Source organism: Anser cygnoides, chromosome 13 (assembly GCF_040182565.1).
Source record: "Anser cygnoides isolate HZ-2024a breed goose chromosome 13, Taihu_goose_T2T_genome, whole genome shotgun sequence".
NCBI classification, from domain to species: domain Eukaryota; kingdom Metazoa; phylum Chordata; class Aves; order Anseriformes; family Anatidae; genus Anser; species Anser cygnoides.
The window spans coordinates 20,488,150-20,513,257 of NC_089885.1; the positions used below are offsets into that span (position 1 = coordinate 20,488,150).

Sequence of the window (25,108 nt, forward strand, 5' to 3'; positions counted from 1 at the left end):
TAACGTGTAAGGCACCAAGTATTTATGTTTCTACCACTAACTCATTGCTGCTTTTCAAACACAGCTAACTGTTCTTCGTTAATACCCCACTCATGTTACAGAAGGGAGAACAAATGAATATTTTCGGTGTGACTCAGAGCAGCTTAATCAGCCCGTTCTGTCACAAACACCGGCCCACGGCCCCGCGCAGGCAGACAAAACCCTCGACAGACGGAGCCGGGGAGACGCAGCAGGGGTGGGTGCTCCCCGGCTGCGCAGAGGAAACCCGGAGCAGCATCAGCTCTGCTCCTTCCATGGGTGCGTGCGTTAACTACAGACCACAAAAAGGGGTTTCTTAATTACAGACCACAAAGAGAGGTTTTATAGCAGCTCACTTTAAACGCTTCAGGTTGAACACCAGCAACAGCAGCCCGCTGCAGAGACAGGCCAAAAGCACGCTTGGTCTTTCTGCTGGCCCGGGGAAGACGTCCCAAGTCTTCTCCTGTGAAGGCTCCTTGTGGGCCTGGGGGTGTGCAATATTTACTGCCCGAGCTATGACTGCTCTTCCAGATTATCAGCCGCCGGTATGTGACTTTAGCCTAGAGGGAGAGCTTCCCCCACGCAGAAACCTCGGCCACGGCACTATACGCACGAGCTGCCCAGACAATGCTGAGGGAACAAAACTCGAGGCCCCAGCCAGAGCCACCAACTGAACGGGAGACAGAAGCAGCTCCGTGCTGGCATCAGCACCGGGAGCAACTCCTCCTGCGACCATCCCTGGTCCCATTCTGCAGCCACGTGGGGGCTGTGGCCCAACCACGGAGACATCCCGACGGCTGCACCCACCCGGGGACCCGGCGCGCCGCCCGCGGGCAGGTGGCTTCGCCCACGGACTTCGCTGTGCGTGTCCGAACCAGAAGTCAGCCGTGGGGAGCCGACTTCAACGAGCAACGACCTCCCCCGACGCCTGTCTCGAGACACTCCTAGCGGAGTTATTTTGTCTGCTGCCTCCTGCGAGGGCGCTCGGTGCGGGTGCGCCACGCCGCTGGTGCTCCGGCCCGCCGGAGCCGCGGGGAGCGTGCGCTGCGTGCGGCACCGAGCGCAGGCTGAGCTCTGCGGTGTGCTGCACCTGTTGGCACGGGAAGTGAAAGCCAGAAACACAAGCCAGATGTTAGGTAGAACAAGGTCAAAGCTGAGTTTAACACCATATACGAAGACACCTGTGCTGAATTTTTTAATGGTAGCGGGAGTAAGAGGTTCCTGCTGCGGACTTCCCTCCGCGGGCAGGCAGACCTGCAGTAACCCAACACCTCCCTGGGAACACACTGGTTAAAACGCTGAAAAGTATCAATGTCAGTGCAAGGTAAGGATCTTAAATCAGTTCCTTTCGTTTCCCAAGGAAATCGAATTTAGCTGTGAACCAGCGCCAGACAGAGATCTGCTGTCTATTAGCATGAATTCTCAGTTTTTCACATTTTAATTAGCCTTCATAGTCTTTTTCAGCCCCATTTTCAGCCAGCTGGGCTACGTCCCCCTCCATATGGAGGTCACAGTTCCTTCTCTTGCATACCAATAGCCATTCTTTTCTTATTTTAGCGTTTATATTATCAAAGCACTTGCACACTTCAAAAAGCACAGCGCACGGTTGCTTTGGAGGGCCACGAAGGGAGACACCACAAGCTTCAGTGACTTGATATTAGCCATATTTTCTCCTCCCTTGCCTGCTCTGTTTTTCTCCATCTGTGCTCTGCTCACGCTTCCCCACCACCTGGATCTTCTCCAGTCCACCCAGGACAGCGTGAGCTCCATCACGCAGCCCTCCTTGAAGCCCAGACAACTCTTCAGGAACTCCTGCAGCCAGGCAGGGCTCCAGCCAAGAGCTTCGGGGCTCTGCTGCTCCACTTGGAGCTCCTCCCTTGCCCCGCGAAATGAAGAACTGGGGTCTCTCCAGCCTCTAAAGGCTCGCTCCAGCCACCATCGGATCCTCTCCTGAGGAGGAGGCTTCCTTTTCCTATGTTCAAAAGGAGTTTTAAGAACGCCTGGCATGGTCTGTTAGCCACGAGGGAAACACCTCAGGCTGCTGAGCAGAACAACTTCTTGAAGGCACAGCTCTCTGTCCTGAATGCCCCCTCCAAAGCAGACATCTCTTACTGTCAAAAAGGCCACCTCTCCTTGCAGGGAGTAACCGGCCAGCAGAGGGGAGACGCAGCTGGATCTCTGGAGCTCTCCATCGAGAACACGGCTGCAGCACCTGACTTATTCCATTTCCCAGTCCTCCGATATTTTTCCTTTTATCTTTCAAAGTCCTGCATAAACCCTTTGCTTGCGATGGGACTAGTTACACTGAAAAATGGATTAGGATTCACTCATTAAAACCATCCCTAAAGTAGGAAGTTAGGAGAGGACGTTTGTCAGGCACCAGAACTGACGCTTGCTCTGCAAACTTTATTCTGCCCTTGCCAAAAGAGATCCACTCCCACCTCCTTTTCTTTTCTTTTTTGAATGTTCAGAAATCTTCAACATTTTGAAATCTTCCTGCTATAGACTGTTCAGATACGGTTTTAAAAACATTTTTGCTCGCTCTATACCAAAACAAAAACTTCTTGTTACAGTGCATTTTTACTTTCAGCAAAAGGGTTTTCAGATCCTGTTTTCTAAATCTGGATGTTAAAATAGGCCTTCAGCTACGATTAATTTTTATGACACTTCACTGGAAGGAAAAAAACAGAAGGGAAGGAAACAGGAGGAGGGCTTCAAGTAGTCCAAATGAAATAGTATTGCCATTAAAAGAAAAACAAGTCTACTGTAAATGTAACATCCACGAAATAACGCATCCAGAAGGAGGATACAGAGCCGACTGCAGCCCGGCAGCTGGGAGCTGCTCTCGGTCTCGGTCAGGTTATTGCCCACGCACCTCGAGTAGCTGCTGCATCCCAGCCCTCGGCGGAACGGCCGCAGCGCCGCGAGGGAGTGCGCTGCCGGGGCAGCCTGCATGTTATGCACTTCAAGGCCGTGGTCTTCAACTCCTTTTGTAAGGCACCTACCGTTGCCTAATTAATCGGCTCCACTACAGCTACCGTCAGGAGAGCGGTACGACCGCACGCAAACACGATTAAATGCTCCGAAAGCGCCCGCTGCTGCCCCGTTCCTAGCAGGGCAGCCACCAGCGCAGCGCAAACCGCCTCTTTGGAAGCAAAATTTCAAGCGTTTTTGGCTACTCCTGCTGCAGGGTGCATGTGTAGGGTTTGTGCGGTTTGTGCATTACACAGCAGATGGGAAAGCATCTCCCACCGGGCAGATGTGGGGAGGAAGACTGGTTGGAAGGCGGAGAAGCCACCCAGCACGCACGCAGCTGGTGCATGGGATCGGGGAAGGAGGAAGGTCCCCTGAGCCCCAGCTCTTGAAAGCAGAGAGCACCGAGGTACTCACACGGCACAGCACACGGCACCTGGGAAACCACTTATCTCATCTCCAGATTAACGCAGCTCTTGCCAAAAATTCAAATGGAGTTGCTGTTTGTTTGGTTTCCCTGGCTGCCTTCGCCTGGCTGGAAGGCGCAGACACCCCAGAGCACAAAAACCGCAGCACGAGGATGGAAAACCCGGCAGCTCCTTGCACACAGCTTCGTCACAAGCAAAGCCTGTGCTGTCAGGACCTCTGCTGCCAGCAGTGCCACCACACCGCCCCTCCAGCTCTGTCGGATTTTGGGCGGCCGAGGGCACCCCGGGCAGTCAGAGCCACCAGCCCTCACCCTGCAGGGTGAGCAGGCTTGGGAAACAAGATGTGATTTTGTACAACACCATGGAAACCGTGGAAAAAGAGCTGGGAATAATTGAGGAATTTTAACTCATTCACACCTAAATTTTCCAAACAGCCCTATCGCACACAGTTGGTCCCAAGCAGCAGCAACGTGCAGCTCCCCAGCCGTGTTCTGGGCCGCGCCTCGGGGCTGCCGAAGAGCCCAGCGCCACTTGCTGCTCTGAGCACCAAACAGACCCTAATCAGAACAACATTCCCCCTGCACTCTCCACACGAAAGCAAAAGCACCGCTGCCATCAGAAGAAACACGCCTCGAACTGCCCAGCAGTCCGGCCAGCACTCCCTCGGGCACAGCGCTAGCAAATGCATTTTGAAGCTAACAGAAGGAATTATGTTATATTTTTAGCTAATAAAGCTCGTTTATCAGGCTCAGCCTCTGGCTGTGGACAAGAGAGGCAGCGAGGCTATGGGAAAAGGGCGAGGTGTTGGTTCGCTCTCCCCTCGATGCAAGCCAAGCCCTTCTGCTTTAAACTTTGATGTGATGAACCAGAGAGCACGTCTTTTAACGAGGCGAGAGCAGCGACAGAAGGATGCTGTGCACGACAGCCCTCGGCGCAGCTTTCCATGACACCGGGGTCCGCGGGATGTCAGGCCAGCCAGATGTTTCCAGCTCGCGAGCCAGGCCAGCTGCTGCACAGCTGCCTGCGCCGCCGTGCCGGGGGCTCGCTGCTCCCAGGTTTGCGCTTTGCGATGCAGGAGCAGAACGCCTTCGTGCAGGCCTGAGAGCTTGTCAAAGCCAGTTAAAATGTTTAGGTGTCATGCTAAGCTTGCACAGGCTGCTGCTGCGGAAGGTGCTTCCTCCATCATCTGGACGCAGCAAAGGCAGGCACAAAAAGATCAAGCGACTTTCTGAAGGTTAAAAAGAAAGAAGTCAGGAAAGAAAAATCTAGTAAACACTGTCCGTGCCAAATTCCTAAAATAAAGGCTAAATCGGCTCATATGATCTGCAGGCTGGCTCTTAGGTCTTCTGCGATACCACTCGCCCCCCAGCTCGTTCCCAATCTTTTAAGTTGGGCGTTCAGCTGTCGGCGTGCCCCCGTGCAGCCAGGTATCCCTCGCCTCCTCTGAAACGGGCCCCTCTGATTCTCTCCCAGCGAAATCTTAACTTGCTGCTGTGCCTTTTTATTTAATCATTCACTTTATTGTTATCCTTTTCTTCTTTTTTACCCAGCAAAGTGCTGGCTGGCAGACATGGAAGAGGCAAGTCCTCCTTTGTTGACCCACGTCCTGCTGGCTGTGAGGCTTCAGATGCGTATATAAACACACACACACACAATTTGTATCTCAAATACATACATATACACGCACCTTGGTGTGGCACGCACGCTAGAGGTCTCATCCAGGCACTCTGCATGCTTTCGGTTAATGGGAAACACTGCTGTAGCAAAGAAAATTAGGAAAAAAAACCTCACTCCTGCAGCCAGGGAGCATTTTCCTGCTCTTCTGGGTGAGACGAGCAGCTACATGGCTTCGGGCTGAGTATACGAAAAAGGACTGTTTACAGACAGAATTTTGCAATTACTCTGAATGTCATCCCAGGTCACATTTGGCCGTGGTGGGGCCACAAAGCCGAGCAGGGCTGAGCTCTGTGCAGCCGTACCTGCGTCCCGGGCGGCCAAAAGCACCGCGTCCCCGCCAGCACGCGAGCGTGGGCAAGGACAGGCAGCAACATGTGCTGAGGGGGGACCCGTAAACCTTCCGAAGGCTTGAAACTGAAGGAGGATGGAAACTGTTTGATTTTTGCCAGGAAAAAGTATCAAATATATCCTCACTGGGTTTTTCAGGCAGTTTTGCTTGGGTTTGTTTGTTTTTGAAGCTGAAAATGGCTTTCTAAATCATCCTAGACAGACAAACAAAGAGGGACATCGCACTGATTAGATACCCAAACAAAAACCGTTCCACTGGCCAGGTTTTACTACAAATTTAGCCTCCTGAAGCCTTTATTTCTCCATCGCAGTCACCGAACCTGCTAAGAAGCGGTCACCGGTGAAAGCAACCGCACGACCTGCAAGGCCTGCCACAGGGGGAGGGCAGAACCTGGCGGAGATCCCATCCCCGAGGAGCAGCAGCTGAGCATCTCTGGGAAGTCGGCAAACCAGCAGCGCTCACACAATCTGAAGCTATTGGCATGATCTCGGCATCATGAGGCTTTATTCCCTTGACCCCTGGGATCAGCCAGGCTGGGAAAGGCTCCCAGGCGCCCCCAGATGAAAGGGATATTCTGATATTTCACCAGAACCTTAAATAAACAAGAAGCAGAGGGGGCACCATGCTGCCGGGAATGACAAAAGGCAGCTGTAAACACAACTGCAGATAAGGCAGAAGAACGTTTTAAATGGTTGTTTGCACTGGACGACTGGAGAACAAAATATGGGATGTGTCCACACCCACTGGAAGGAACCTGCTGTGGCCTGACGTCCTTGCCATTTACAACGGGTAGAGCAAAAAAGGCCCTCTCCCTCTCATCTTCACAAACCCAAATCCCAGCTTCTGCAATACTCCAAAACAAAGAAGCCGAAAATGACCGAGAAAGAATTTTCAGAAAAGGAGCAAAAACCTGCAAAGACAGCAGTGGAGTTTTCTGTCGTGCTGACAGGCGCCGAATTTGGGGGATTTCTTCCTACGAAGCCAACCCAATGACTCCAGATATGTTTACCACGTTATGCAGTCAAATTTCGGTGTATAAGCATCGCCTGCTTACCTGAGAGTGCCCACAGCTAACATCCAGGACAGCACAAACCAGCAACACTGCAGCGAGAAACCAGAACGACCGAGGGCACCACAGTGAGCCACGTACACCGCAAACCCGCACGCTAAGACCTTCAGATTCCCAACGTGGGAAAGCTTTGTGATCTCGGTAACATGAGGGTCTGGCACCAAACATCCAAAAGCAGACAGAGATGATCAGTATTGATTACATTATAAAGTTAAAATCCCCCCTTCGCACATCATTTTGGGTCTAAAGGGACACGACAACAAGGTCAGGGAACACTCGAGTGCTTTGACAAGCAACATGCCCTGCCTGCAAGAGGTTTTCATTACTTTCTTCCTGGAAGCAGGGGGACAGCGTGGCAGACGCATGGCTAAAACACGCACGGTTCACAGCAAGCGTCCCGTCTCTTCCTCGTCCCTCTGAGCACCACCCACCGCTCCGGTCTAGACGAAGCCCAGCCCAACTCTAGCGCCAAAACCCCCACAGCTGTATTTTGGATCATTATAAGCCCCAGGTGGGTTTTGAAGAACGCCTGGTGCCTCTGTGAGGTATGGCGAAGGTGGTTAGCGGAGTCCTGAGGCCAAGTTGCCACCGGTGGGTAGGACTGACCAGCCAGTGTCAGCACCCAGCTCTGGCCCTCCTTCGCTTTTCATGCACACAGACAGCAATTTGTGTTTTTTATTTTCTTTTTTTTTACTAGCAGACTGAAAAACTCCTACGTTGAGATAGAAATAACGCAACCAGTGTGAGAAATGAGCCTCTTGTGCTAGATCTTATTGTCCTCACTTAAAAAAAGAAAACCCCATAAAGTGGCAAAGAATAGAAACTCCCAATAAAGCAGCCTTGTAAAATGGCTTATTTTGGAATATTTAGATTATGGATAGTTATGGCAGCCGTCACACACGTGGCTCATCCATCTCAAGAAGGTTCTCCCTGCACCACCTCGACCCGCAGGTTCACCCGGGGGATCTGTCCCCTGCAAGGAGCTCAGCCTGGCGTCACGCAGAAAATGTTAACGTACAGAATCCACTGACCTTTCACGGGATTTTATAACTGAAACGTTTTCAAAAGCCGTACCTGCTGTCACACAGACACCCTTGTGGTCTCGCGCCGAGTCTGAAGAGCTGACTGCTTTGGGTACAACACAAGGCGCCCCAAAGACAGCTCCATCACGTCACGGGCTTACTGGTACTTCCCAGCACTCCGAGCGAGCCTATATTGAAAGCCCTGTTAGAATTACTGGAGAAAACAACACAGCTCTTCGAAAATCTAGGAAAACCTTGTAAAATCAGCTTAAACAATTAGAATAATGTGAAGGAAAGACAGGAAACTACATCAAGCCAATAGCTTCCAAATGCTCGGGACCGCTTTTGTCCCTGCTCCCTGCTTGATTTACAAAAATGAGAACTCCTCTACAGCTGATGAGGATCCGGGGCAGTGCCCGGTCCCTCATTCTCATCTTCCTCCCCAAACTGCAGTGAAATCCCTCTGCCAAACATGCAGCTACTTAGAAAAAGCACCGAAGCACTAGACAGGGCAAATATTTACCCAGACCGGGGTTCACCTTTTCAAAGTATAACTGGGCTTCTTACTGCAAGCTCGGTTGATTGAGCTTTGTTGATACTCGGTATGTCAACAACCCCTTGCCGAGCTCAGCCAACATTTAATTTGAATCACATCTCTCCGAAGGAAGCGACCTACAGTTGTCCTAGGGATGAACGAAGTCACCGAGGAGTGGCGGCGGTGGCTTTAACATACGGGGAAATTTCTGGATGCTCCGGCGTCTGGACAACATCCACTCCAAAAACCAGAACGCAGAACAAAAACCGACCCTGTGCCAAACCGTGGCTGAGGAGCGCTGCTGGTCACTGAACTCAGCGTTCCTGCTACAGAACCCGGGGCTGCCCAGCTTCAGATCCCAGGCATGAACTCCAGTAATGGTTGCATATATTGCACTAATTCAGGTACACTCAGCAACACAACAATACGCACGGATATTTTCACGGATTTGGCACCATTAAAAAAAAAAGCGTCCTGAATTCTTGCAAGGCGATGGTGAAGAATGGAGACAGGGAGGCAAAGCGGGCTTTGGGTCCTGGGGCCCAGCTGCCACAGGCTGACCTAGCAGCTGCGAAGAAACCAAGCGGCACGAGCCTTGCAGACGGGGGCAACATGGTCCAGAGCGTGGTCAGCAAGAACAGCTTGAAGGTCTGACGGGCACCGAACCATCGGGCACCTGCAGTGCAGACAGGCAAGAGACCCTGCAGGACAGGCGTGATCTTAGGTATGGAAATTCCAAAAACCTAATAATCACCCCAGCCCCATTACCAGATGCTCCCATATATCACTCGGAAGGCCGAGCAGAAAGTCAGACGACTTTATGCGGTAAGGTCAGCATTTAAATCCAGAAGAAACAAAAACCCTCTTTCAACTTTTCTAGTTGAGAAAAAAAAAAAAAAAGGGAAGGAGAAAACATCTGAAAGGGATGAAACATGTGCTGCACCCCAGCAGCACAAATGTAAAACCCAACGCAATGTCAGCTAACGCTGCTGAGAGACCAATTACACTTTGACTGAAAGCGCAAACCACCCCGCACCTCCTGAACTTGCTTTCTTCGGGGATGCTGTCAGTTTTCTATTAACAAAGGAGAGATCGGATTTATAAAACAGCTGTTTCTGTGCAGACTTGATATCCAACAGCATGTCCCAACACCTACCCCTTCGGTCTCGGCTTATCGTTTCATCCACACACCCTTAAGTGGCTCTTTGTCAAACACCTGAGTGTTGACATATCCTGTTCTGCAGAATTATGCAAAATGGAAAGCCACAAAAGGTTGGGCTGCACATGTTTGTGTGGATTAGCTGCTATCCTTCTAGCCAGGAGCAGTACTCATACTGCGTACTTACCGAGCTAATTCCCTTACAGATGCATTAAGCAGAATACGAAATACAGGGCAGCAACCGTTTGGAGCACCACAACAAACAGCGGTTGCTCTTGCGCTGCCTGGTGACCCAGGAGATGCGCAGACCTTCTCCAACTGAGAACGTTTAACTTCAAATAAAAAAAATCACAAGCAATCACCACGTATTTACTGCATGCAGAGCACTGAATAACAGGGCAGAAGAAAGTGTGAGAAGGCAATGGTGGAAGCTGTTCCTCCTCTTTGTTCCTAGTTTACCATCTGCAAGTCAGCTTCCAACGTGTCTCCCGGGGCCTCAGTTGTGCTGCGCTTGAACACAACCGAGCTCTTCCATTTTCCAGCATCCCATCTTAACGCTAACCTGGGACCTTGTTTTTGGAAGAGGGATTATTCACTAGCAAGCAGATTTTGAGCTGCATCGTTATCTGGTACTGGCGTCCCTCCATTAACACAGTCAGGGTGATCAATGCCTCTCACTGTGCTCTGATCACGAAACCTCCAACTGCTGAAAAAATAAAAAATTAAAAAAAAAAAACAAAACATCACCCAGCAAAACCTTGGGCTGCAAGTGCTACAAGCCCAGCACATGAGAGCAGCGTCACACGTGTCTGCCGGGTCCTTCAGGAATGCTGTGAAGACCTCCACGGCCGTGGCTGCGTCCCACTGCGAGCCCAAATCAAAGCGACAGCCTTCAGCACGGTGGGGAGTCCCGAAGGGTGAAAGCCCACCTCGTGTAGGGCGAGTGGCTGCAGAACCCAGCAATGCCAGTGCCTGGGAAGCACCGTGCTCCAAGGAGAGGAAGGACAGAGGGCACTGCACTGAGGGAAGGAAGCTGCTCTGCTCTTGTTGCAAGGAAAAGCCACGGCTGCTCCGTCTCAGCCGTGCTCCCTCCGCTTCCCCACGGACCGACACCGCACATCCACAGCACAGCACCCCTGCAAAGCCCTCAAATACTCCAAAAAGCAGCCGGGTTTGAGGACTGTCACCCACGGACAAGATCAGGTGGTGAGTAATGTCGAGATTTCACCCGCAGAGCTGCTCTGCTCCCCACGCCACTTCTGCCCGGGCACGCGCCGACGCACGTGCTTTTTGCAGCAGGCGCCCGGCACAGTCTCCAGGTGATGCTACAGATAAATACCTTGTGTAATGTTTGGCATGCGCGATGTGGCACATCAGCTGCGAGGCTGCCCAAGCACTCCTGGTTCGAAAAATGGGGCTCTAGTGCCTGAGCAATAAAGCAAAAAAAAAACAAACAACCCCAAAACAACAAACTGATCCCTCCCCAACCTCCAACAAAGTTCTCATTTCCAAACAACAATGCCACTAGAGAAAGTCAGAGCACCTCGCAGTAAATATGGAGAATCTTTCCTAAAAAAAAAAAAAAACTAGCAGAAAAAATTACAGTCCCATGTTTCTGATATATTCCATCAGCTTGTCGCGTTACCCAGCGCCTCTATAAGAAACCCTAAAACACGATTATCAAACTGCATTTTCACTAATTTCACAACTTTAACAACTGATTAAGAGATTTAAATGTCAAACTCCAGAATAGGGCCCTAAAGAGCAAAACCAAACAAAACGAGTGGAAAAAAAAGCTTTAATTGTGCTTCACAATCAGCATTTGGGGCATGACAAATCCCTCTTCACCCTGAGAAACGTGCTCTCCTGCCAGACATTGCTGCAGCTAGCAGGATGCTCCTTCTCTCCTACTAACCCTTTCAAACAACTTGCTCAAAACTAGATCTTTTTTCTGAAGAGCAAATGTTCAGAAGCAACACTACCCATCGTCCTTCCTCCTCACAAGTCAATCGAAAAAATAAACAACTTTAACAATACTTGTAACACGAGCATTTACATGGCTTGAGGTGATCTTTGTCTTCCTTTTGGTAACAGGAAGATGTTATCTCACGCGTACTGGGTGCCTGGGACACTCAGAAGAATCAATAAAGGGAGGAAAGGAGGTATTTATTTTAATTAATATAAAAATGAAAATTCCAGAAATTCATCCTCATGGGTCCTCATCTCCAGGACGCAGACGAGCAGCAGCCTTTGGGGCAAAAAGGTGCTGGGTGCTGCGCCCGAGCAGCCTCAGCACCCTCCTGCCCCGGAGTGCACGGGCAGGCCGACTGCTCCTTTTTCGGCACAGACTCGGGAGTGATGCAACTTCAACAATCCTTTCAAACTGTTTTAATGCAAATCTACATATGGGTTGGAAATGCACTCAGCCAGCTTGGAGTCATATGTTGCATAAGAGAATTTACAATATAATCTGGAGAAAGAACAGCACATAAACACAGTGCCTACATAAGCAAAGAGCCTTAACAAAAAAAAAAAAAAAAAGAAGAAAGGTTGCAGAATAGTCTGGCAAGGTTTGAAAGAGATTTCGTATCAACTGACAATCTGTTCAGATTAGCCCAGATAATGCACCGACACTTGAACTTTTAAAGAACTGTTATTTCCAAAACAGCAAGAAGCAATCAGCGGCTTGAACAGCAATCTGAGCGTGATCTAAAAAAGAAAATATTCAAAGACAGAAGAAACCAACAGTAAAAACTACCTGCTACAAGAAAAAAAAAAAGCCAGAAAGAGCCGCTTCGTGCAGCGTGCCCATGCAAACATGATTCCCATCCCCATTCCTCGAGGCTTTAGCACGCTCTAGGCAGGGATCGAGGCTGGAGCCCATCAGCGTCTAACAGATGCTGAGGATTTCTGGCGGTACACGTGCGTTCCCCAAACGAAACCAGCAGCTCCTGCCTCAGCCAGGGAAACGAGGGCTGGCACGGCGGTGGTGCTTTGGGGGAGAGGAGCCACGTTTCGGCAAGGGGAAGGGGGGCAAAAAGCCCGTGCGGTACCCACGGGGCTTAACCACCAGCTTCAGTTATCACAAGAGGATGTGCAAGTGCTGTAGCTGAGCGAGTACAGCAAAGATAAGGCAGCACAGGACGGGGAGCCAGTAGATCTGGCTTCTATCACTAATTGCAAATTAGTCTCATATTTAAACCATTGGCATCCATTCTCCCTTGGCAGTTACTTCAGTTCAGCCAGACACATGCAGAGTCATGCTGTTGCACTAGCTAAGTTTTGATGAGGATTCTGCCAATTCTTTGCATTACGCCCATATAGATACACTTTTCTCTAACGCTATCCTTTAGCTATACAATCACACAATAAAAGCAACGCAGAAAATCTCTTTTTTTTTCCTGTGGCTAGTGTTCTTCTAATTGCTGTCATCTCACTCTTTCAGGGACACAGGAGATTGGTGCAGAAAGAAAAAAAAGTCCTCTAATACAGACACGTCCTTACCACTGGTTTTCACCCAGATAAAGGAGAGATTTTTTTAGGAAAAAAAAAAACCACCATTTTAAAGCTACCAAATTGCCAAGGAGACAGGAGCAGCCATACACCTGAAATTCCCAATACACTTTATCAGTGATTCTCATCCTACTATCCACGAACTGTCAGGACAGACCTTGCTTTTACCTAGCTGTAGCTTCTCAAACCGATCCTTTTGCCGAACGTTCCCTCCAGCAATATTCCATTAAATGGGTTTTGAACAACCACCACCAGGTTTGCAGAGAGTTTCCCTTGTGGCTACAAATCCTCCTCCAAAAGCAAACCTTCCGTGCAGCTCAACATCTCAGAAGACTCGAGGCCATGCTCGCACTCTACCTTTTTTTAATTTGGAGTACCATAACTTTTTGCCAGACAAACCAGAGCAGCTCCCAAGAGGTCTGTGAGCTGTAACTCAAGCAGCCCGGCCCTGGGGAACACGTACTCATCCACTCATCTCTGCAGCAGCTCAATACCAACACAGGGACGACTCAGAGCCTCGGGCCCAGACGGTACAAATTATAACTATGCGAATCGCAGCCATAAAAAAAAATATTCATAACAATAGAAGAGAATCCAAACCTTACCAAGAGGCCATTCGCCTGCACTATATTTTTTGTCAAAGCTTGCTGCATAAATCAGAGCAGAAATGGTCTGGTTTTGATGACTTCATTTGAGGGTGAATATGTTGAAGCCTCTTCTAGCCCAAAAAGACTTTTCCAGAACCACCTTACATACTTTGCAGGAGGACACTTACTATTGCCTGTGTGAGTTTGTATGGGTCACTTGGATCGTACCGCTGCCCCTAGCACCCTGGGAACGGAAGGGATGCGGCACCGTTCCCTCTCCCTTTGCTCCGGATCAGCTTTCTCCCTGCAGTTGGAAAGGCCGATTTCCCCAGTTACACCTCACATCCCCACTGAACAGCGGATGCATGTCCAGAGCTGACAGCACCCACGCAGGACAGGAGGAAGATGCCCAATGGCGTGATGTGCTGCTATCAGACAACGCGTCCCTGTCAGACAACTGTACCTCTCCTACCCCAAACGGTTCAGTTTCACTACAACAGCCTTCTGCAAGTGAAAGCTCGGTTCTTCCTCAAGCTGCTCTGGCAACTTGTGATGTATTTTTTTCATTAAATCACTCATTCCAAGCTGAGAGCTTTCCGTAAATTTAATTTGAGCTAATCACTTTCTTGCCAAAGGAGGAAAACAAATCAAAGGTTTATTTTAATGCTATTGAATTCGATGCCTGTAAATTTAATTTCTATCTGTACTTTTGTTTAAACATTTTACAGTATTAATTACAACAAGCAATGCAAATTAGTTTTCCAGTGTAATAAAAGGCCTGCTATAACAGATAATAAATAGCTTTGGACCATAAACTCTTTAAGATGATGTTGAAGTGCGTGTTCTGACTCACAGGTTAAGATCAAAATCTTCATCCTAAAACCAGGATGAGGATCTCTGCAGCAATTACAAGCTGCAAGCGCTCTGACGCAGAACATCACATTCTTTCCAAAGGAAGATTCTGGAGCAAACTGAAGGTCTGAAATCAAAGAAACGAACGCTGAAAACCCAAACATCTGAATGCTGCTGGGCTTTGACTTAACTGCTTTAGACAGGTACTGTGAAACACAACTATTTCTTCTCATCCATGACCATTTAAATGCTGAGCTTGGCGTAAATCAATGATTTATTTATTCTAATAAATGTCATACTCTGAGTCATCTAGTCCTAATCCCACTTTCTTAGGGGGAAAAACAGCTCCAAAGCACCAAACATGACTGTTTTCTAGTAGCATTTGTAGGACAAGCTCAGCATTTTCTGTTCCTCCGTGCGGATGCACGGGAGGTCTCACCTCCACCTGCTCCCAGCCTGCAGCCTGAGGGAGCCGAGCTCCCCGTGCTGGGCTCAGGCTGTGTCGCTGATAGCTACAGGATACGCAGGATTTGGAGGACATCTGGTTGATCCCCCCTTGCGATCCCAAAGCCCGAGCGAGAGGAAGGTTGTCTGCCAACACATTTACATGCCTGATATCCTGCTGACACGGGTCCAGGGAAGGCTTACCGCCTCCAGCGAGGAGCAGGTGATGGCTGCTCTCATTTGCTGACATGAAATACAGCGGGGCCGCTGCCAGCCGGCACTTGTGTGGGACGCCGGTCTGCCTCCCTTAGGGAACACCCGAAGGCAGCCCCGTGCCGTGACACGCAGCCCCGTGCCCTCCTGCCCACGGCCACCACGGCCCACGGGGCCTCAGCCTGCAGAGCAGCACCAGGACAGATTGGTGGGGCGGCCTGCAAAGGCACGCAGGTAAATAAATACACGTGGTTGTGGTTCCTCACATGGCTGCGGTTCCTCGTAGGAGGACAGGGACTCCCGTCCCTCACAGAGCAGGCCGGATGAGTCCTGCCAGGTAAGCATGGCTGGTATGAGAGCAGGCTGACAGCGAGCTTGCTCCTGCCTGAGTTTGAGGCCATGATGCAGGAGGACAAGCGAGCTCAGCCGAAGGCATGGAGGGACTGGGCTCCAGTGGGCTCCACCAGATAGGGAACAGGGAAACCCAGAGGCCACAGAAAGTTACCGTGGCAGGACCAGAAGATCCCATCACTTCGCCCTGATAACGACCAGGGACTCCAAAATCCTCTTTTTCAGGGGTCAGCGGTGAGACAGTGAACGCAAGCACCTTGCTGGTCAGCACAATGCCTCCCATGTTCTCCGGACAGCCCTGGTGGCCTCACCACGCTCAATCCACGCTGATCTCCAAACCAGCTGAGGCAACCAACGTGGAGCAGAGGCCAGGCCTCCTCTTCTCCTGCCCTTCAGAAGGACGCCAGCCATCAGCTCCCAGTCCTTACGGCACCTCACGTGGAGCAGGGACAACGCAGGGAAGGTCCCTCGGCTGTGGGGTGGTTCCTCCAGAAGAAGAGGATGGGGATCTTTGCCTTGCTGATGGCTCCCAGAAGTCTGGACACCAGTGAGGGTCTCCAAGACCAGTTTTCTGCTGGATGGAGCTGTGAAGGCTGTGTTTGAAATGCCAGCTCAGCAAGGACATACAGTTTTGACAATTATAACTTCGCCCTAAGGGGAATTAAATCCTCCTTACTAAACGGGGAATTAAGTAGTTTAAAAAAAAAGTGTGAAAGGCTGTCCTTATTACCACCACTAGCTGTTCTGTGTGGATTCAGGTCATGCCCTACCTAAGGAAAAAGTTGTTTAGAGAACGATCCCACAACTAGTATTAAATATGTACCTTTTGTTGAAATGCTGGTGTGTTGCTACCAAACACTGCTGCCTAATCCCAGTTTTCCCATCTGCTGTGGCTCGAGTGGAAGATTTACCACAGAGCAGACCACCGCCCGCAGGGTTTTCCATCACCGTCTGTCTCCCTGCTTGCTCTCCTTGCCCAAGACAAGAAAGCCTGGACAAACAGCAGCCGAGCGCCTGCTCCCACACGGCCACGAAGAATGCAGATTTTACAACCAAACATCTGGCACATCAATGGCTTTCACTGATTCCTTCTGCGTGGTGCAAATGACATCGACTCATTGATCTCATAAGTTAATATATGGATTTAAAAATAAAACAGGCGGTCAGGTGTTTTCTCTGCAATTGGCCTTCTGTCTCTATTTTAAAGGCAAAAAACAGCCAGCTAGAGCTGTAGGAAAGGCGGAGAGGTCTAGCTGGAAGTGGTGGCATGGCCTCGCAGCACGCTGGGCTGTGTTTCAAGAGATCTGGTTTCAAAATCTTGGCTTGGTTGCAAACCTCTCCATGGCCTTTGGCAAACGAGTCTTTGCTGCACCTAATTCTACTGACAAACCGGGGTAGAACTTTCCCCAAACCCAATACATTCCTCCTGCCCCAGGGAGCTCCAGCGTAGATGAAGCTCATCCACATCATATCAGGACTTAAAACAAAAAGTGAATTTGTAGCTAAAAAGGAAGAGTCTTGACCAGACTCTTTGGGTAGATAAAGTAATTACAGTGTACATACAAGAAAGAGGAAGGATCCATGACTTGGAGAGGAGACTTGAGGAAAAAACAATGTTTAAAAGTGAACTAGCACAGGAAAAAAAGAGCATTTCCTTTATACAGTTTTTGGAGCATTGAGAAGTTCTGAAGAAAGACGGACAGGCTCAACACAAGCGTGCGCAAGAGACATGAGATGCCTTTAGCTCATAGTTCTGGAAATATAAGTCTGATTTCTCCTTCCTGGAAAAGTATGGGCAATGAGAGAGATCTGGTAGGTTTACGCTATAAAAAGAGAATGGCACAACACAGACAAGAAGGAATTTTCCATTCAGAATTAATTTGTTTTCATTAACACCCAATTCCATTGCTCACTATTAGAAGAAAAGCTCTTTTGTTAAAATTTGTAGGGGCTGAAAAGGCCAATGAAGGGCTGAAAATGCTCCTCCCCATAACAATGAATTCGCTACACGAGATTTCCCACAGAAATAAGTAATATCAGGCTTCATGTTCCTGATATTTCTAAGGTTAGAAAGTGCAGGAGAGCCACTTAGAAGCAGAGTTTGGTCTCCTTCTGCCATAAAGACCTACATTATTTTGTTTTCTTGGTCTTCTGCATTTTATTTCCTGCTCTACAACCCAACAAAAATGATGAAGACCACCTCTGCGTCTTTATTCATTTTTCTCCAGCCTTATTGAAAAAACTTTCTAAATAAATAAGAATTCAATATAGGAATTTCACAATCCCCAGGGAAAGCTGCAGCCAGATAGGGATACAAACATCTCCATTAATAAGCTCCTTCTGTACTTCAGGATAATTACTGGCAGGTAAAGTGAAGAGCATAACCCAACTAAGGTGTGGGAACGAGGAAGGAAATCTGACTTTGAAATGAACAGAAAGAGGATTCTGTTCTTCTTCCCTAAAAAGTAACATTCAAAAAAGTGAAGTACAACAGAAAGGCTGAGATAGCCCAGAGGATACAAAGAACAGTAAAAGCCACTTATGAGGTTGTGATAGAAGGTGGTGAGGTTTTTGTGTGTGTGTGGAAACCAGCGCATGTTTTACAGACGAGACATTTCGTATTGTCATTTTTCTACAGATTTCATGCAAAACTCTGGGAAATCCAGAACTAATTTCACATGTTTACTCCTAACGAAGATATTTCAACAAGAAGAAGGAAAACTCACAGAGGATAAAATTCTGCAGAGCTGGAGGACGCAGCTTAGCAGAGCTCTAGGAAACCACACGAGATGACCACGAGTTGACCATTTCTAGGTATCCTGAGCACCGGGCGGGTCACCACTGTTACGAGGCAGAAAACGGCACCCAACACGGGCATGGTTTTGTTACAAGTCACTCTAAACCTATCTCAGTGACCACAACATGGTCCCATCCTGCAGCGTGCTTGGTGCTGTCTGCAGAGCCGGAGGGCAGCTTAGCACAGGCACGCTGATGCCGCCCCCACGGCCATCCCAGGATGCTCACCAGAGCCACCTCCTCCGGCAGAAGGTCGCTCCTAGCAGAGACCCAGAAGGAGAGGGGGCACGGGCCGCCCCGGGACTGCCACTGAGAAAGGACATATATGAAATATTTCCTGGAGCTGCCGCGGAGCAGAAAGCTTTGCTGGAGAACATGTTTCCACATCGCCCCACAGCTACGAGCGCTAGCACAGCCCAGTCACGTCTGGCAGCCCGGCGCGAGCTGGCAGCGGCGGCTCCCCCGGCTGCGGCACGGGGTGGGGGGACCCCTCTGCACCCACCCCACCTGCACCCGCCTGGGGAAAGGCAGCAAGCACGCAGCTCCCCGCTGCTCCCCTCGGCACGGCAGGTCCCAGATATAAGTGCACTTAGCTGCCGCCCGGCTATACCGCCTGAGCTGTTCTTTGTTAGCTTTTTTTTTTTTTTTTTACTATGTTTAAAGTTGTATATTGTTCCAAAGTTTCCTTGTTTCATGTCATTGTTTGTTGCTGTGTTTGAAAGTTGGCACATATTTGTTCAATTAAAGATTTATTTGCACTATTTGTTGAATAAAGATTATTCTTGCTAAAAGCTAAATAAAGTTTCATAAAAACTCACACATCCCATAAACAAAATACAATGTCCCTTCCAAAAAATCATTGCACAAAACATTTCAAAATCACTCAATTCATTATACAATAAATCCACACACAAAATAACAAGACCTCGCCAGAATACATAATAAAATCTCATTACAACACTTTCAGACCCGAGCTTCAAAGCAGGGACACAAAGCCTCCATGAACCCCTGGCCTTGGAAATTGCCAACCGAGTGGCTGAGGAGGCTCCCTGGTGCGTCCCGAGAGCCTCCGCACCCATGGGTGACGGCTCCGCGCCGCTGACCACCGCCCTGCAGTGGGTGCTGTCGGGAGCCCCCAGCCCCGCTGCGGGACCCCCGCCTCCGCCCCGGGCCGCCCAGCGCAGCCCAGTGCCATTGTGCAGCTCCGCACGGCTGCCGCGGAGATGCTCTCTCGGGGCCTGAGCATCAAATAAAAGCGCTCGCAAACCACGGAAACAGAAGGCGAGCAGGGTTTCCAAAAGCATAAGGAGGAGTCAGCACAATTGCCACACGAGCCCCGAAAGCAGAGCTCCGTTCTTCATTAAAGCAACAGACGGGAGTTTCTAAAAGCCATGGATCCATCCCGAGAGCAGCACATTAATAATCAGCTTGATGACGGTTAGTTAAAACTTAGCTGGTCTTTGGTAAACCATTTGGGAAAAAAAAAAAAAAAAAGAGTCCTTTAAGTTTGTGATGGGTTTTGGGGCAAACGCTGTGTTGCAACGCACTGAGGGAATCCCAGCCGTGCAGAAGCATCCCCCGTGTGCTCCCGAGCTCAGTGAGAGCCCTCAGCACCTCTTGCAAAGCAAAGCAGCAGCCCTGAGTGAGGCTCTGACACCAGGTGGATGCTGGTGTTCAATGCGGCAAACGCACAGGCAGCAGCAGCTCTGCTCTTTGGTGCACAAGGGCATCCCGACCCGCTGCACCGCGGGTGTGGATGGCAGTATTTGCCACCCTGATGCTCCATGGCCCCAGTTGCACCCAAACTATGCCCAGCTTAGCCAGAATTTGGAAGTTGGAGAGGGTTTTCCTGGTTTTAAGTGCCGTAAGAAAAGCTCCCAAGTGCATGGTGCTTCCCCGAAGGGCAAGCGTCATGCAAGAGCTGGAGCTGTATGGATGCACTTACCTACTTGCCTCTGAGCAACAGCTGTCCCTGTGGATTCCGTTAATTCGGAACAGCTACTCTGAAACAGCACTTGTGAGAAGCACGGAGAAGCCCTCAGCAAATATCAGAGAGGGAGGGAAGATGGGCCAGAGCGGGAAGCTGGTGGTAGTGCTGAAGAGCTGCCCAGCTGGGTGTCACGGGGTGCTCGGACTCAGCCGGGCAAGGACAACGCCGGAATAAGGCCAGAAAAATCCTGCTGAACAGCACAAAGCTGAGGAATGGCTTTCCAAGAAAGATGGAAGCAAATCTATCCGTGCTGCCTGAACGCTAAAGTGGAAATTTAAAACGAAAAAGGGGGAAAAAAAAGCTAGAGAATGCTGTGACACCCTTCTGAAAACGCAGGTGCCAGTGCACGCATTTTACATTGCCTGGATAAATTCCCTTCCCTTACTGAGATTCGCTCCTGGAGATCGTGCCAAAGGCTGGGGACAAACACAGCCAAGCAAAGCCAAAGAGGCACTTGGCAAGCAGAGCTGGGACCACGCGAAGGTCACCCACCTGTTCCAAAGCAGGGGTTAAAGATTTATTTTTTCCTGCCATTTTAAGCACACGATCACTTGCGTTACTTACTAGAGACACCGCCCTCCAAATCTGCCGTTTAATATATTGTCTAACCATGGAGAGGAGTATGAACTCATAGTGGTTTCCCAATCCTGACCAGGGGCTCTGCGAGCTACTGGCAATACATATAATAAGTTATTATGCAAATAAAAACTGGACCCAGCCAAGTGAAATATGCTGGCTCTTAAAGTCCCATCTGCATCACAGCAAGGATCTCAATGAACTTTAAAATACTTATTGTCACCACAATGGGCAATATTATATTCTAGTTTGGATCTGTTCCTTCAGAGCATTAGCTCTCATTTGTAGATATTTTTAGATTTTCCTATCCCACTCCTCATTATGAAACACTGAGCTGCAGATTGATTTATTTCTTAAAAGCAAGTTGCTGTTTTCCCAATAACAGATTTAACAAATTTGTTCCACCTGTTCAGTTATGCTTCCAATGTCTTTTTTGTGGTTTCATTGAAGTTTTTTTTAATCCAAACCTCAAAGACTCTAAACTCAGCATTAAAAGACAAGCTCAGCATCATCACTACCACTCACAATTCAAATGCTGCTCCAAATTACTGCAAGCTTTCATTTGTAAGTCGATACAGACAGCAAGATTATTAAGCTTAATGGCTGTGGGCACAAACACACGCTCTTCTGAGGACGTTCTCCTACTGTAAAAACCTACCTCTGCACTGCGCAGCAGCCGGCTGCACTACTCTCATCGTTTTTCTCCTGTTACCCTGGCTAACCTTAGCCCTGCTTTATGAACAGAGAGCTGTTCTAAAGGACAAAAATCCCATATATATTCACCAGTCACCCCAGGCCAGTGGAGGGCTCGGTTCCTGCGGCAGCACCGGCTGGGGTCAGCAGCCAGGACAGGGACAAAGGGCTTACGTGAGACCCCAGGGCTGGGGGACGGCACGTGGAACGCAATCAGCGCTGCCTTTCGTGTCTAGGTGCCCGGCTGCAGCCCTAAAACTTGAAAGGAAAGCTTGTTGCTGCGATATTTCATTAATCTAACGACAAGCAGCTTGCCGGCACAGCCACCACGTGAGGAACTCGACAGGTTAGTATTAATACCAGCAGTAAGAAATCACCCTTACGGTAACAGCTTGTAACTAGAAGGATAATTACCTTTCTTAATTTTCTAAGCAAGTCCGGATAATTGCCAGCTCTGAAATGGCTTGAAATAAAGATAGGGGATGACAGGAAAATCCAATGCATTTATAGCCTTTCACGTAATACTGAAACTGCATCCTGATAATCATAAACCATAAAGATTAAGTAAATAAAATCCCCAAATAATTAATTTTATTTAAAGAGTTTAGCCCAGGGAATTCTCTGCTATCGGGTATCACTGTAGTCAAGAGCTTCTGAAATAATTAGAGGAAATATTCTCCCATTTGGGTAAGAAGAACGCACAAAGTAACAGTAAATGGCACAAAATAAGAAGGGGAGCCTTCCAGAGATGGCGGAAGATGGATTGACAACATCAACTATGAACAAGTTTTCAACTCCTGAAAAGCTCAGCTGTGCTGGACATTGCAGATTCTTGTGCTATTTGAATGGCCAGAAACGAACCCAAGGTTGACCCCTTCCTGCATACAACCCAGCAACCGGCTTGGACCAGTGGAGACCAAGCCCAGTGCCGGGTGGGATTTGTGGAGGACCACAGCAACCGCCCTGGGGTTGGTACAGTTCAACCCACCTTGAATTCATATCTCAGATTAATCCCAAAGTGTCCACAAGCACACGAGATGTGCCAGAGAAGGCAACTGCCCACGGCAGTGCAGGACCATCCTGACATCTTTTGCTGGTTGTATTCTGTGGTGCCAGTTTTGGCAAATTCAGTCATTAGACCATCATAAAATGACAAAATCATATTTTTAAGAACATAAGCAGTTCATTTACTTATACGAATAACACATCTGCACATAACACTAATTCACAAATGACTGTATCAGAAGTACAAGTTTAGGTCTTGGAGGGGAGCGGGGGGCAGTGGAAATCACTATTCCTGAGTAGTTCAAGCATTAGTGCAATAATTTTCAGATTTCAAAAATCATTCTTCAGCAAGTATTTTAGAAGTAACATTCAGCCGTAGCGATTTATTGGCAGAACATGTGAGTGAGTGCACAGGTGTGCAGAAGAGCTGGCCAAAGAATTCTGCTTAATTTATGTGCAAACAATTATGTTATGGCGTTAGCATGGGGGAAAAAGAAAACTAGGATTCTGTAAGAAATAACCCAACTCCTTTCAATCTGAAAGTGCCTGCATTCTGCAAGGACAGCAGAAATGTAAAAAAATAAGAGTAATCTTTACTTGTTCATTCTTAGCACAGAACTAGGAAAAGGCAAAATAATCACCACAGGGATCCTCTAAGTGTAAAATATGCATAGTGACATGTTTCCAACTAGGCTAGCATGAAAATTTTAAACTTAATCCACCCTACAAGTCTGATTTTTACCGAAAGCAATTTTTAAAATAATATCCAAGGCTTGGTATTACCACCGAGATGCTCGGGAGGCTGGGGCGGAACCAAGAGGCACACCCTGGCCTCTGCACCCCTCCAAGCCCGACAGCCCGGCCTCAGGTGCCAGCCTGCTCTCCTTATCTCACACACAGGGCTTTTGGTTCTGGACAGAAGTGCCAAAAATTCCCCTCAAAACCCCGCTGCACTTTCGGGGGGTGGATGTGGCCTGAGGGCAAACCGCGAGCTGACGGCTGTAAATACAGACTGCTGCTGAAAGTCATTTCACTGGGGCGAGAAGGGCAGCGGAAGGGAAATGCTTGCACAAACAAACAACGTGCACGTGCCCTCACGTGCTTTTATCGAGCAATTGAAGAAGGAGACAAGGTTTATCACCACCACTGCTCAGCCTAGACACCGCCACCTGAGTCAGAGCTTTACAGGCCCGAGAGCCACCGTGCGCGGCACGAGGCCTGAGGGCTGAGTGCCACACAGGGCCCGCAGCATGCTTCGACGGCAGAATCAACCAAAAACGGATAGAGCTGCCTGGAAACAGCATCCTCCCAGCCAGGCTGCAGGCTCCACTGCCTCCGATGGAACAAAACCAGTTTTTAAATGTGACAAAGTCCCTTCAAAATATTCGTTTCCAGCTGCAGAATGGATCCACGCTGCTGCCATGGGCTGGGGGCAGCTGGTAATACCACGCTGCCAGTAAAAGAGAAGTGCGGGCAGTCCTTGGAAAGGGCCGAGGTAGACCGTGCCCAGAAGACTTAACAGCTACATCAAGAATCTGATTTCTTTTTTCTTTTATTTTTTTAAAGGTGCAAACCTCAGAGCAAAACAGACGAAGGGATAAGGGCCCTCCAAGGCCCTTTGAGACTAAGGGCCTCAAACCCACGGTTTTCACAGCACGGGCTATGTTAGCACCCCTCAGAATGGCCCCTCGGGCCACCACGGAGGGTGAAGCCACCCATGAGCCAACGCAGTGTCCCACAGGGCTGTCCAGACCCCCCCGTATTCTGTTGCTCTTCAATGGACCTTTCCCTAAAGTACATTTAATCGGTGCTTTTCCCTTCCAACCAAACACTTTAATAGCATGAACATTTAACATGGGTCCATTTTTGGGCAAGGCCAAAAATAAAAACCAGGGAAGAATTTTTGGAACAGCGATAACTGCAACTCAGTCTTGGAGAGGTAAGGCATATTTCATGTTCAGATGTCATAGACTAACATTTAACGCTAACAGCGTCATTTGCCCTTCGGCTGGAAGAAAGGCATGTAAGCAACCCTGACTAAACTAAAATTTCCCCATTGCAAAGCATTTCTGCCAGTAATCACAATTTTAGTATCATGTTTCTTATGCCCTTCTTTGTACAACAACCCTCTAAGACCATTCTTAGAAACGATGCATTATTACTCAGTGTTATACATGCCAGTGTTAACAGAGCACTCCAGGTGTAGTTTGGACCAACTTCAATCTCAGTAGCTTTATCTATCGTGAAAATTAATATTGAAAGAAAAGGAAACAGCTGGATCAGAACAAGTGTTACCGCTTTACAACCTGAAAGATTAATATTGATTTTTCACGGGACAGTGCCTCCATTTCTCACAAATGCACTTTTGCTTCATTCTCCAAGCACAGAGACTTTTTTTAAAACAAACTCTCTAGCTACACTTGGCCTCATTTTAATTACCTTTTAAATGCCAAGTAGTCAAACAAAGAGCAAAAATAATTTGTTATCTTGAAGCTGCATCTGCTCACAAAACCTTCAGTGTTTTTCTGTTGCTATTGTTCTGGGGTTTGGGGTTTTCGAGAAAGCGTATTTAATGATGGCAAAATTGCTAGGTAAATATGTCAATGAGACCTTTCCTTTCAGTCATAGCCTCAGGGCATGGTTCCTGTTCACAACATAAAAATTTGCACTATTTGCCAGATTTGATACAACAAATGCGGATCCAGCAGAAGATACCTGTCGTTGCTTTTGTAGATCAACAGCAGGAATATTTAACCAGTTAAGTACCTGATTCAGGCGTCATTTGAAGCTGCCCAGATGTTTGACTGAGAGCTGACCAAAAATTCGACTTCCCCAGCCGCCCCCGCTGACTGTCGTTA

At 48.7% G+C, this 25,108-nt stretch overlaps 1 protein-coding gene across 5 annotated transcripts in view; it reads right to left on the reverse strand.

Annotated features, from left to right (window-relative positions):
• The window catches only part of EDA (ectodysplasin A), a 76,461-nt gene that overhangs the window by 38,785 nt on the left and 12,568 nt on the right, over positions 1 to 25,108 (reverse strand). The window lies entirely within an intron of this gene.